The sequence below is a fragment of the Musca domestica genome, unplaced genomic scaffold (genome assembly GCF_030504385.1).
Source record: "Musca domestica strain aabys unplaced genomic scaffold, Musca_domestica.polishedcontigs.V.1.1 49, whole genome shotgun sequence".
Lineage (NCBI taxonomy): Eukaryota > Metazoa > Arthropoda > Insecta > Diptera > Muscidae > Musca > Musca domestica.
The window spans coordinates 1616247-1628769 of NW_026712344.1; the positions used below are offsets into that span (position 1 = coordinate 1616247).

The following is a 12523-nucleotide window of genomic DNA, read 5'->3' on the forward strand; positions in this document are numbered from 1 at the left end:
CCAGAAGAAACGGCTGAAGCTAACGGAATAAGTAAAGTACTTAAATTAAAAACAAGTAAAAAAGCTGTAAGTTCGGCCGGGCCGAACTTTTAATACCCTCCACCATTTGGTACAAATATGGCAATTTCCAAAAAAACAAAAAAAAAAAAACAAAAAAAAAAATCCGTTAAAAATTCTGTTAAAATCTTAAAAATACCGAATGCCTATACGACGACGTGGACCTGCATAGGCAACTTTTGTCATAAGTTATTACAATATTTAAATGCGAATCTTGAAGAAAAATCAGTTTATAATGTAGCTAAAATCATCAAAATACCGAATATAGGGGGTACATTTAAATGGGGGCTATACGAAGACGTGGACCTGCACAGACAATTTTCTGGCATGGGCTGAAGTATCCATTACGAACTTCACATGCGAAATTTGAAACAATCCCGGTAAATAATGTCGCTAAAATCATCAAAATACCGAATATCGGGGGGTACGGTATATGGGGGCCATACAAAGACGTGGACCTACATGGCCCATTTTCTGTTTTATGCTGCAGTATCTATTACGAACGTCAAATGCCAAATTTGAAATGATTCCGTAAATAATGTCGCCAAAATCATCAAAATTCCGAATATCGGTGGGTATGGTATATGGGGGCTATACGAAGACGTGGACCTAAACAGATTATTTTTTGTCTTAGGCTGCAGTATCCATAACGAACTTCAAATGCCAAATTTGAAACAATTCCGGGGAATAATGTCGCTAAAATCATCAAAGTACCGAATATCGGGAGGTACCATTGTATGGGGGCTATATGATAACTTGGACCTACATGGCCCATTTATGAACTTAACCTGCCTACTGGTAAAATATACATGTGTGCAAAATTTTAGCCTTCTATCTCAATTTGTTCGAAAGATAGCGTGATTACAACAGACAGACGAACAGACAGACGGACATAGCTAAATCGTCTTAAAATTTTACGCTGATGAAGAATATATATACTTAGTTGGGTCTGACGTGAGTATTTCGAGGAGTTACAAACGGAATGACAAAATTAATATTGCCTCCATAGTATGGTGGAGGGTATAATAAAAAAGTTAGCAAAGGTTATAGTCGTGCCGGGCCGACCATGTGATACCCTACAACACTACAATATGTTAGAAGCCCCCTTATTCCAAATCCAGTTGGAAAATTTCGCTCTTGAAATTATGTCACGGAGCACTGACCAGTATTACCCTTAGCATTTTGACCAGGGACATTTGCCCAATATTTATGCACTCCGTCGTGCTCTTAGTTGTTGTGGTCCATTTTACAGCTAAATATAATCCAATGGTCTTCCCAAAATACTAGAATTCTATCCTGTCTTTAAGTTTCTTCTCAGGCGTGTCGATTGGCTTCAATTGGGTGATCAGTAAATGTTTTCTGTTTTTGGTTTATTTGAACGCCTAAATATTTTGCGATCATCTACACAAGCAAGAGTCCCCTCTGTATCTTCAAATTTAGACTAATGTATATGATTTGCTTGTCTACGATATTTGGCTATATTCGTCAATGAAATCACAAGCTCGCCATTTATGTATTTCGGATATCGCTGTAAGTTTCTATTTGTGACCTTTATAACGGCTGCAAAATCAAATTTTAAGACTCCTGCCCAGCACTAAGCTCTAGCCCCATGCTCCTTTTCGTGTCGGTTGGTCTATAATTGCGATCTGTAGAACAACTACAAAATCAGAAAATTTTTCAGTTTTTGGTCCATTTCAACCCCCAAATATTATGCGATCATGGTTTGCATGCACAAGTGTGACTTTACAACTTGACTGTTCGAAATTGGGTTGAACGAAATGGGTAAATACAGTTTTGTAGAATATCGCTATAGCTTCATCCGCTGTAACCATATTTATAACCTCCACCTACAGCATCCCTAAATATTCACCGTAGACCCCATAACCCCAAAACAATTTGTATTGTGTCTAGGATGGTTGGTGTTGAAAATGACATATATCGGTCCACGTTTTGGTATAGCCGCCATATAACGGTACCTGCCGATATTCGGTATTTTGATGATATTCCCCACACTTATTTCCACGGATTTGTCTTCAAAATTGGTATATGTAGGTCATAATGGGCTCTAGTTTCACAGGCGGGACATTGCATGTATAGGTCCACGTTTTCGTATAGCCCACATATAACGATACCTCCCGATATTCGGTATTTTGATTTTGATGACTTTTGGCACATTTTTTCAACAGATTTGTCTAAAATTTGGTATTTGTAGGGTATAACGGGTTCTAGCTCGTGTGGCGAAACATTGAAAGCATAGGTCCACGTTTTGGTATATACCCCATACAACGGTACCTCCCGATATTCGGTATTTCGGTGATTTTTGCCACATTTTTTGCGTATTTGTTTAAAAAATTGGAATTTGTTGGTCATGATGGGTTCTTGCTTCGGTGGCGATATTTATAAGTCCACTTCTTAGTATAGCCTCCATATAACGGTACCTCCCTATATTCGATATTTTGATAAAAGTTGGTATTTGCATTTCAACATGGTCACAGATCACAGTCATATTTACCCACACAATTGTTTCAAATTAGGTATTTTAGAAGATTTGATAGATGACAATCCTTGAAGTATAAAATTGTCTATAGAGGTTTACATTTTATTATACCCTACACCACAAGGTGGTCAGGGTATTATGTCTTTGTGCATTTGTTTGTAACAGGCAAAAGGAAACGAGATAGACCCATAGTTCCTTTTGATGATCTGCATAGAATCACATTCTGAGTCGATTTATGCATGTCCGTCCGTCCGTCTGGCCATGTATATTTGTAAACAAAGTACAGGTCGCATTTATTGCCCAATCCAGATGAGATTTTGCACAGATCATTTGTTTGGCCCAAGGACGAAATTGGAGGTAATCGGTCAAAATTTAGATATAGCTCCCATATATATTTTCATCCGATTTGCGTTTTATTGTGCACCAAACTTGTAATGTCAGCCCGAATAGTATGGAATTTTGCATATTAACCAAATTAGGCCTGAAAATATGTATGCCAAATTTGATCGAAATCGGTTCAGATGTAGCTATAGCTCCCACATATATTGTTCATCCGATTTGTTATTTTTGTCCTCCGCAGCCGTAATATGCACTCTGTAACAACAATATTTGGGGAAATATTTCAAATGCAGTTCAGAAATACCTTTGCTAAATTTTATGGAGATCGGTTCAGATTGGGATATATCTCCCATATATAACTTCGTCCGATTTACCTTTTATTGTGCTCCAAACGTCTAATATTTGCCCAAATGGGATGAAATTTGGCACTTACGACCGAATTGAGTCTAGAAGCTAGTATGTCAAATTTGGTGAAGATCGGTTCAGATATAGCTTCCATATATACTCTTCATCCGATTTCTTATATTTGTTACTCACAGCCATAATATGCACTCCGTAACAACGATATTCAGGGAAATATATCAAATACAGCTCAGAAATATCTTTGCCAAATTTCCTGCATTGCGTCTTCTGTCGCTCTTATATAGCTTGTTCCTTGCCTCCGATGTACTTTCCCCTAGGCAACCAACTGGGAGTACGCAACAATCCTTTATTTGATATCCGTGTACTAATACCTTGTGAACAGTAGGGGACATTGGATACCAGAAATATTTTTCCATGTATATTGTGAATGTGTCAGCGCAAAAGTCTTTAAACTTGTCTGAATTCAAGGCATACTCGCAAGATATCACAATTAAAATTATGTGAAAACGACGAATTATTTCGTAATCAATTCCTGATATAGATGACAGTAATATTGAATTCGAAAATGCTCTTCTGGCCGTATTTCCATCATTAGTATTGCCACTGCCATTTGCATTAGGTTTATCTACATTAAGGCCCATTTCTTGCCAAAATTTTTCTTGTAGAAGCTGTTTACGTGAAGCCATTTGGCCTTTATCACTACCTTTAGCATGCCACTTTTTAGAGTCAAGTCTACAGGAGACTCTTAATATTAACTCGAAGAAGCGGATCCATGCATGAAGAGGACTTATTCCGTATTGAAGACTGCTTGTTCTAATACTGAAAATCTTCGAGTTAAAGTCCTTTGTTTTTAGTAGCTGTGTCGGTTTTGCCCCAAAAATTGGACAAAATTGGCAGGAGTTAGTTCCAGTTAAAATATTCAGTACTTTGCCATCTATTAGTGTCATATATCCTTCAAACTTCACAATTATTTTTTTCGTTTTGTGCGTATGTAAATAATCTTGTAGGTGTAATATTTGATTATCCAAATTATCTTTTTCGTTTAATATGAGGGATGTACTTTCCTTAACGAATTCGATTTTCAAAGGACGACAAAATCTAACAGACTGTGGAGACTTATTCTGCCAAATAACTCGATGAAGTTCATCTATAACTTTTAGTGGGATAACCGTAGTTACGAAAAGTGAATCATCAAGACCAGAATTGTGATTGGATTGAAACCGCTGTTTGTATAAACTGTGGCCTGAGGACCCATCAAATCCGTAACTAAAAATAAGTTTACAATTTGTTGCATCTGAGAGTAGTTCAAAAACTTCGTCTTGCATTGTAAGAATTCGGTGAGTAGTATGGTGTAATAAGTTTTGTAATGTAACTTGTACATTGGTTTCAGAATAAAGGATTCCCACAGGCCTACATTTTAATTTCGATTCAACGACTTCAGAATAAGGAGGATAAATATCACATCCCTGTTTCTTGGTGTGTTGCTTCATGTTTATATACTGTTGTTTTGTTAATCGATTGTCTATTAAACAGGTGTTGGATTAACAGCAAAAAGTTTGTTCCTTACTTCGGCTATATTTCCATTACTGCCTGCTTTATTCAAAACAAAGGCCATGTCTCTGTCGTTGGATTTTTTGGCTGAAACCGTAGCAGCATGAACTAGTAACGGCGTTGCATGTTTATTTTGTGAAGCAACTTCGGGGGTTAATTTCCTTTTTAGCCTAGGTCCAGCATCTTCATAATTTAATTTTGGGCGACCTATTATGTTTGGGGAAACATACTGCTCATCCATTACTATAATTATACTTCTGCTAAGCCACTTTGAATGTTTAGTTTTAAATCGCTCTAATTTACGGTTGCACTTTGGCAAATGCTTTTTTATATAATTAACAAAATTTTTAACTTGTTTTAATATCAAACGCATTTGGACTTCATTTAAAGTGATATTATTGATATTCTGTAACACATATTTCACAAGTGCATCTTCTGAGCGATTGTTGCTTCTCCAAATTTCAATAAGCGCTGCATGGACAAACACATGTTTATCTGCAAAACACGTGTTGGCACAAAATAGAACAAAAAAGGCTAGTTACTCATTAATTAACACACTTTTGTTAATAACTTGGCATTTATACCTTTTTGCAATGCTTTGCCATTCACAAGTTACACTCCGCGGAACACAACTACAATTTATAGATTTTATATAAAGCTATACATACACGAAACAATTCACAGTATTACAACAACAGACAATTATGACAAAAAGGGCACCTCGTCTTAATTTTACATACCTGCCCTAACGTTTTCCATAATTACACATTTTATTTTTTTCAATTTTGTCAAATCAGAAGCACTTGAACTTAGCTGATCTTTACCGCCAGTTGTACCAAAACAAAGTGACTTTCAAACAGCTGACTTTAAAAGCTCGCCAGAAAAAAGGGTTGCCATCCGTATTGATATTAAAAATTTTTTTTCTAATATGGGTATCTACATTTAGGAAATCAGTTAAATTTAAAAAAATGAAACCAAAAAAAATGACTTTATGCCAAAAAATCATGCTTTTTACCCATAGTGCACCCCCATCGCCCTCAATAGTGTATTTCCCTATTTAAGCCTTCAGCATAATTAATGAAAAAACTCTATTAAAACTATTCATTTTCATTGTTAATAAATTACAATATTGTTATTATTTTTATTGTTGTTGTTCACATGTCTTTTGTTAATATTTCATAATACCACCCAATTAAGAGCTGTCAAGCGAAAATGAAACAAGCCATACCGCCGCCGCCGTCGTCGTTGCTGTGTTTTTTTTGTAATTGCTCCACGCTACGGCCAAAAATTATATTTAAAGCAGAACCATTTATAAATTTAAATGTGATCTAATTTTAGAGAGAAACATGTTCTCGCATCGTAACCAAATCATTTGTTATCTTGAATTTTGATCTACGTCGGCGAATTGAATATTGGCGATTTTTTTCGGCCATTTCAGGCCGTTTAGTTCTGGCCAAAGTTCGTATAATTTTGTTAATGGAATATGTTCTTGTTGTTCCGTTTTTTTTTTCATAAATTAAAAAAATATTATTTTCTTGTCAATTCATGTTAAACGAGGCCAAAAGCAATCATGGTTGATATTAACGAGGAGGATGAGATGAAGGGGCAAGGAGAGAGCTGGGCCTTTGTTTTTCTACAATAAACAAATTAACGAAATTTCTCACGCTTTATCGCTTTAAAAAGCAATTAAGTATTTAGAGTTCATAAATGTCAGTAAATTGTTTCTTGTTATGGTACATAGCCGTCATCGTCATCGTCGACGTCGTTTTTGTTGCTATTTTTGTTTTTGTCTGTCTTTTTGCTTATACGGATTTCGTTTTAGTCGGATTGCCTTGCCTTCTCTTGTTAATGGGATTTCAAAGTGCAAAAAGTAAAGCAACAACAAGAAAACAAAAATAACAAGAAACAACAAAAAATGATATGAAATGCCAACAACAACAAAAAAATGCGAAAAAAGGTAAATTACAAAAACAAAAAAAAACATACGCAGTTAATACCGACACTTCACAACAAGCTCGCACACACACACCGTCACTCACATGCGACTACATCTTCCGTCACAATACCTTTCTTTTTCCTCCACAACAACAATAACAATGGCAGCAAAAATTTACTTGTTATTAATGCTGAAACAAGCCCGTCGGCATTTTTAAACGTTTACCATACCAAGAGCCACATATGTATATACATACAAACATACATACATATATATCATTCACACTGACTCACACACGCCTTCATTCCACAACATGTCACAATTGAAACGACCAGACCAGACCGGACAGACAGACACTGGAGCAGATCTACTTAAATCCCAAGCAAAAATAAAATAAATGATGTGTTATCACAGCATAATTAACACTTTATCATGGCAGCCTATATCACACAAACACTTACACATATACAAATACCATCGCAAGAAAACCCGAGTCTAGCAGAGAGCGTGTGTAGCGATGTGGCGACTTGTCCCAATATACGAGATTCCGGAAATAATTTACAAAAGCCATTAATGTAATGAATGTGGGTTAAATAGGCAAAGTTTTTAAGGAATGAAAACAAGGACTGAAATTGTAGCGGACCAATTTTGAATCATTAATTGCACAAGGCAACAAAATTAAATTTTTTCAATAATTTCGGGAAAAGTCCAGCAGATAATGGAAGTTAAGCTAAAAAAAAAAAAAAATAAGACACTTGTATCGGCGTTTTGAAAGTTTACATCAATAGGTAATGGGTATACTGTGGCCAAGCTCCACCCTCCTCCACAAATTTAGGGCATTTAAGATATATAGAGTCTTTGGGAATATTACTGATATAACTACGATGAATATCTTGGTAGAACATTTTAACTCTCAAGCGAGTCAACAAAGGGGTCATTCTGGTTTTTTTTAAATATGTTTTAACAGGATTGTAGCAACTGAAAATATTCCACAAAATTATTTTGTCATAAAATTCTACTATAGGTCTCAGAAGACGTCAAGAGTGTAAATCTTTTACAAAATAGCATACACTTTCGTAAATAAAAAACAGTAAAGAAAGTCTTAAAGTCGGGCGGGGCCTACTTTATGATACCATACATCACTTTGCTAATTAAGTAGAGCTCCACATAACAATTAAAAGTTTTTATGGGAGAATTCAATCGTACACGCTATGATTATAATTATAATTTAAAGTTCAAAGGACTAAATATGCCGAAGCATTTGTATCTTTTAAATTCGGAATTGTATTGCCCATTTGGTGCACAATTAATTTGAAATCGGATAAATATATATATGGGAGCTATATCCAAATCTGAACCGATCTCGATAAAATTTGGTAAAGATATTTCTGACCTGTATTTGATATATTTCCCTGAATAACGTTGTTACGGAGTGCATATTACGGTTGTGGGTAACAAATATAACAAATCGGATGAATAATATATATGGAAGCTATAGCTATATCTGAACCGATCTTCACCAAATTTGAAATACTAGCTTCTAGACTCAATTCGGTCGTAAGTGCCAAATTCCATCCCATTTGGACAAATATTAGACGTTTGGTGCACAATAAAATGTAAATCGGACGAAGGTATATGTGGGAGCTATATCCAAATCTGAACCGATCTCGATAAAATTTAGCAAATGTATTTCTGAGCTGTATTTTATATATTCCCTCAAATATTGTTGTTGCATAATGCATATTACGGTGGCGGTGGACAAAAATAACAAATCGGATGAACAATATATATGGGAGCTATAGCTACATCTGAACCGATTTCGATCAAATTTGGCATACATATTTTCAGGCCTAATTTGGAAAATTCCATACAATTCGGGCTGATATTACACGTTTGGTGCACAATAAAAGGCAAATCGGACGAAGATATATATGGGAGCTATATCTAAATTTTGACCGATTATCTCCAATTTCAATAGGGTTCGTCCTTGGGCCAAACAAATGATCTTTGCAAAATTTCGTCTGGATCGTGCAATAAATGCGACCTGTACTTTGTTTGCAAAAATACATGGACAGGCGGACAGACGGACGGACAGACAGACGGACGGACATGCATAAATCGACTCAAAATGTGATTCTATGCATATTTTATAAAGGAACTATGGGTCTATCTCGTTTCCTTCTGCCTGTTACAAACAAATGCACAAAGACATAATACCCTGACCACCTTGTGGTGTAGGGTATAAAAACACATTCTAGTGTTAAAGCCGTACTTTCAGGAGAGTTTTTACAAACATCTACACCAAAGCATCATTTTTGAAGTATAACGTCAAAGACAAAAATATTCTTCATCAAATTTTACTATAGGTCATCGAAAAAAAGAAATCTCTATTTTCACTGCATATAAAAAAATAATAAAAAAACCAAAAAAAAAAATGTTTCCCAATTTTTTGATACATTTTAATCGGACTTTTTTCAAGTTGACGTCTGGAAGTTATATAAAATTTCGGTTTATGCGGAAGGTGTTAAAAGAGGAACTATTCTACACAAAATTTCACATGGTATGTTCCAGAACTGCAAGAATGTAAAAATGTTTACTACGATAACCGGTTTTCCCTTTATGATATCGTAAAAAATTGCAAAACCAGCAGATTCTTGCAGGTTCTGAAACAGAGCAACTATAAATCTAGGAATAAATCATATTTCAATATACAATAATTTTTCTGAAAATTACATTCAAAATGTACAGGTTGAATTAAAAAACTGCAACAAAGTCAAACGCCATAATTTTTACATTTTTTTTTTTTTTTAAATTTTATTGAATGAAAGCAAAAATGTGGAAAATAGCATCAAATTTTAGAATAAGTTTAGATTTGTTCAAATTGGTAACCTTTGGCACGAACTGTGGCCTTCAAACGGCCAATAAAACCGTCACACGCTCCTCGAATGTTGCTCTGCTGTATTTTGGCCCATTCCCGGCGAAGCGCTTGCTTGAGGTGATCGACACTTTGGTATTTTTTAGTTCCAACCTTGCTTTCCAAAATACTCCAGACCCGATAGTACAACGGGTTGGAATCCGGAGATTTTTGTGGCCATTGTGCGCTGGAAATGAAGCGAAGAACCTCATTTTGTAACCATTCTTGGGTGGCGCGTGCTGAGTCCTGTTGGAATGTCCAGGGTCTGCGGCCAAAATGTTTGCGTGCCCAAGGCTTTAATAGGCCTCCAAAATATTTTCGAGATAATATTTGGCATTTATTCTGATGCCACGGTCGATTAATATGAGCGGAGAGAGACCATCTAAGCTGTTATGGCGGCCCACACCATCACCATCACCACTTTTGACCAAGTGAAGCCACTCCTTAGCTCTTTTGAATCTATTGTCTTTCTGTTGCGGTGTAAGTTTTTCCACTTTTGGGAATTTTAATGGCTTTACCCCGAGCTCAGTTTTCATTATTTGCCGAATGGAATATTGCGATATGTTCAGCTCACGAGTCGCTTCTTTACTTTTCGAACCATTTCTGTTGATGTTGCTTTTTTCTTCTGTCCACTTCCTTGACGTCGGTCTACGCTACCAGTATCACGGTAACGAACGATGTTATGAGACACAAAAGATTCATTCACATTTAAATGCTGTAGTGCACTAACGATAGGGCAGACAAATATAAACAAATCACACAATCACGCTTGAATTCCATCACGAAAAATTTTTTTCTGGAAAATTCTCACCAAAATGCTTTTCTACGCTTATAAACAATATAATGAGCTGCAACTGGAATAATTTTAATAGCTGTCGGATGAGTGGCTTAGAAATGACAGCAGTCTGAATTTGGTTGCGGTTTTTTTATCTCACCCTGTATAACGTACAAGAAAAAAATATTCTTCATCAAATTTTACTATAGGTCACCAAAGAAATGAAGCAAGGGTTTACCTGATGCTTTTTTTAATTTCTATTTAAACTGTACCAATTGTACTGATGGGTGCAACATTGTTATTGAACGGTTCAAAATACATATAATGTTGAAATTTAGCCTGAAGGCCACTCTAGGTTGGGATAAAGTGGGATCATTGGAAATTCGTGCTTTAAGAAAGCTTTAGATCACGTTCGCAGGATTTTTTTAGTAAGACATTTTTTATACCCTCCACCAAAGTATGAAGGGTATATTAAGTTTGTCATTCCGTTTGTAACACCTCGAAATATACATTTTAGACCGCACAAAGTATAATATTCTTGATCGGTATATAATTCTACGTCGATTTAGCTATGTCCGTCCGTCTGATCGTCTATCGTCTATCTATGGAAATCACTCTATCTTCCGAACGAAATGAAAATGGACCATGTAGGTCCATGTTTGCCAGAAGATTGTCTGTGCAGGTTCACATCTTCCTATATCTCCAATATAGGGTTGTCCATATTCGACGGACTCATCTGGCAACGCCATAACTTTTGACAAAGATGTCACATCGCTTAATGACATACCGTGTTTGAAGCGTCAGTCCAAGCAGATTTTTACCATGAAATTTACATTAAACAGAAGAAGTCAATTGTGAAAAAAAAAAAAATGTGCGAAGTGCGCCTTCTAAGAACACCATTAAGCGTTTATACGAAAAATTTTCGACTGGTAAGGCTCTTTCTAATCCGAAGAGGCCATATAAAAGTCGACCAAAGCGATCGGCCGAAAATATCGCTGCCGTACGAACCAGTGTTGAGAGGTCCCCAAGAACATACCAAAAACGCCGTTCTCAGCAGTTGGGCATGGCTCGGTCCACTTTACAACGGATTATTCGCATTGATTTGCATTTGTTCCCGTACAAAATTCAATTGACGCAAAGAATGTTGCCTGCGGACAAGCCTCGTCGATTGGAATGGGCCCAAAGGTCCGTCGAATATGGGCAACCCTGTAAAACGGTATTTCAGTATTACGATGACTTTAGCGACATTATTCACAGGAATTGTTTCAAGTTTGGCATTTGAAGTTCGTAATGGATGCTACAGCCTAAGACAGAAAATTGTCTGTACAGGTCTACGTCTTCGTATAGCCCCCATATAACGGCACCTCCCGATATTTGGTATTTTCATGATTTTAGCGACATTATTCACTGAAATTGTTTCAAATTTGGTATTTGAAGTTCGCAATGAATAATACAGCCTATGACATCGTATAGCCCTAATGTCACCTTACCACCCGATATTTGGTATTTTCATGATTTTAGCGACATTATTCACCGGAATTGTTTCAAATTGGTATTTGAAGTTAGTAATAGGTACTACAGCTTATGACAGGAAATTGTCTGTGCAGATAAACGTCATCGTATAGCTCAAATATAACCCGATATTTGATGATTTTACCGCATAGTTCACCGGCATTGCTTCAAATTTGGTATTTGAAATTGGTAATGGATACTACAGCCAATGATAGAAAATTGAGTGTACAGGTCCAAGTTTTGGTATTGCCCCATATAATAGTACGTCCCTATATTCGGTATTTTGATGATGCAGGCCCACGTCGTCGTATAAACCCTAATATAACGGCTACATTCGGTATTTAAAAAAAAAAATTAAAATTGCGAAATTCTTTATATGTGGTAGAGGGTATTCAAAGTTCGGCCCGGCCGAACTTAAAAATTTTTTTCTTGTTATTCATTGATTTTTACCTAACTAAATTTATATTATAATTCTATAATTGTTTTGAATGCGTCTCTTTTTTCTCCGTCTATCTCATTCTAATCCCTATAATTCCAATTTTATATTTATTATGAATTCAATTTTATTTCCAATATATT

The 12523-nt window shown here is 36.0% G+C and overlaps 1 protein-coding gene across 1 annotated transcript in view; it reads left to right on the forward strand.

Annotated features, from left to right (window-relative positions):
• Positions 1–12523, forward strand: part of LOC131804763 (mucin-5AC) — a 342229-nt gene that overhangs the window by 22076 nt on the left and 307630 nt on the right. The gene's annotated exons all lie outside the window — the stretch shown is intronic.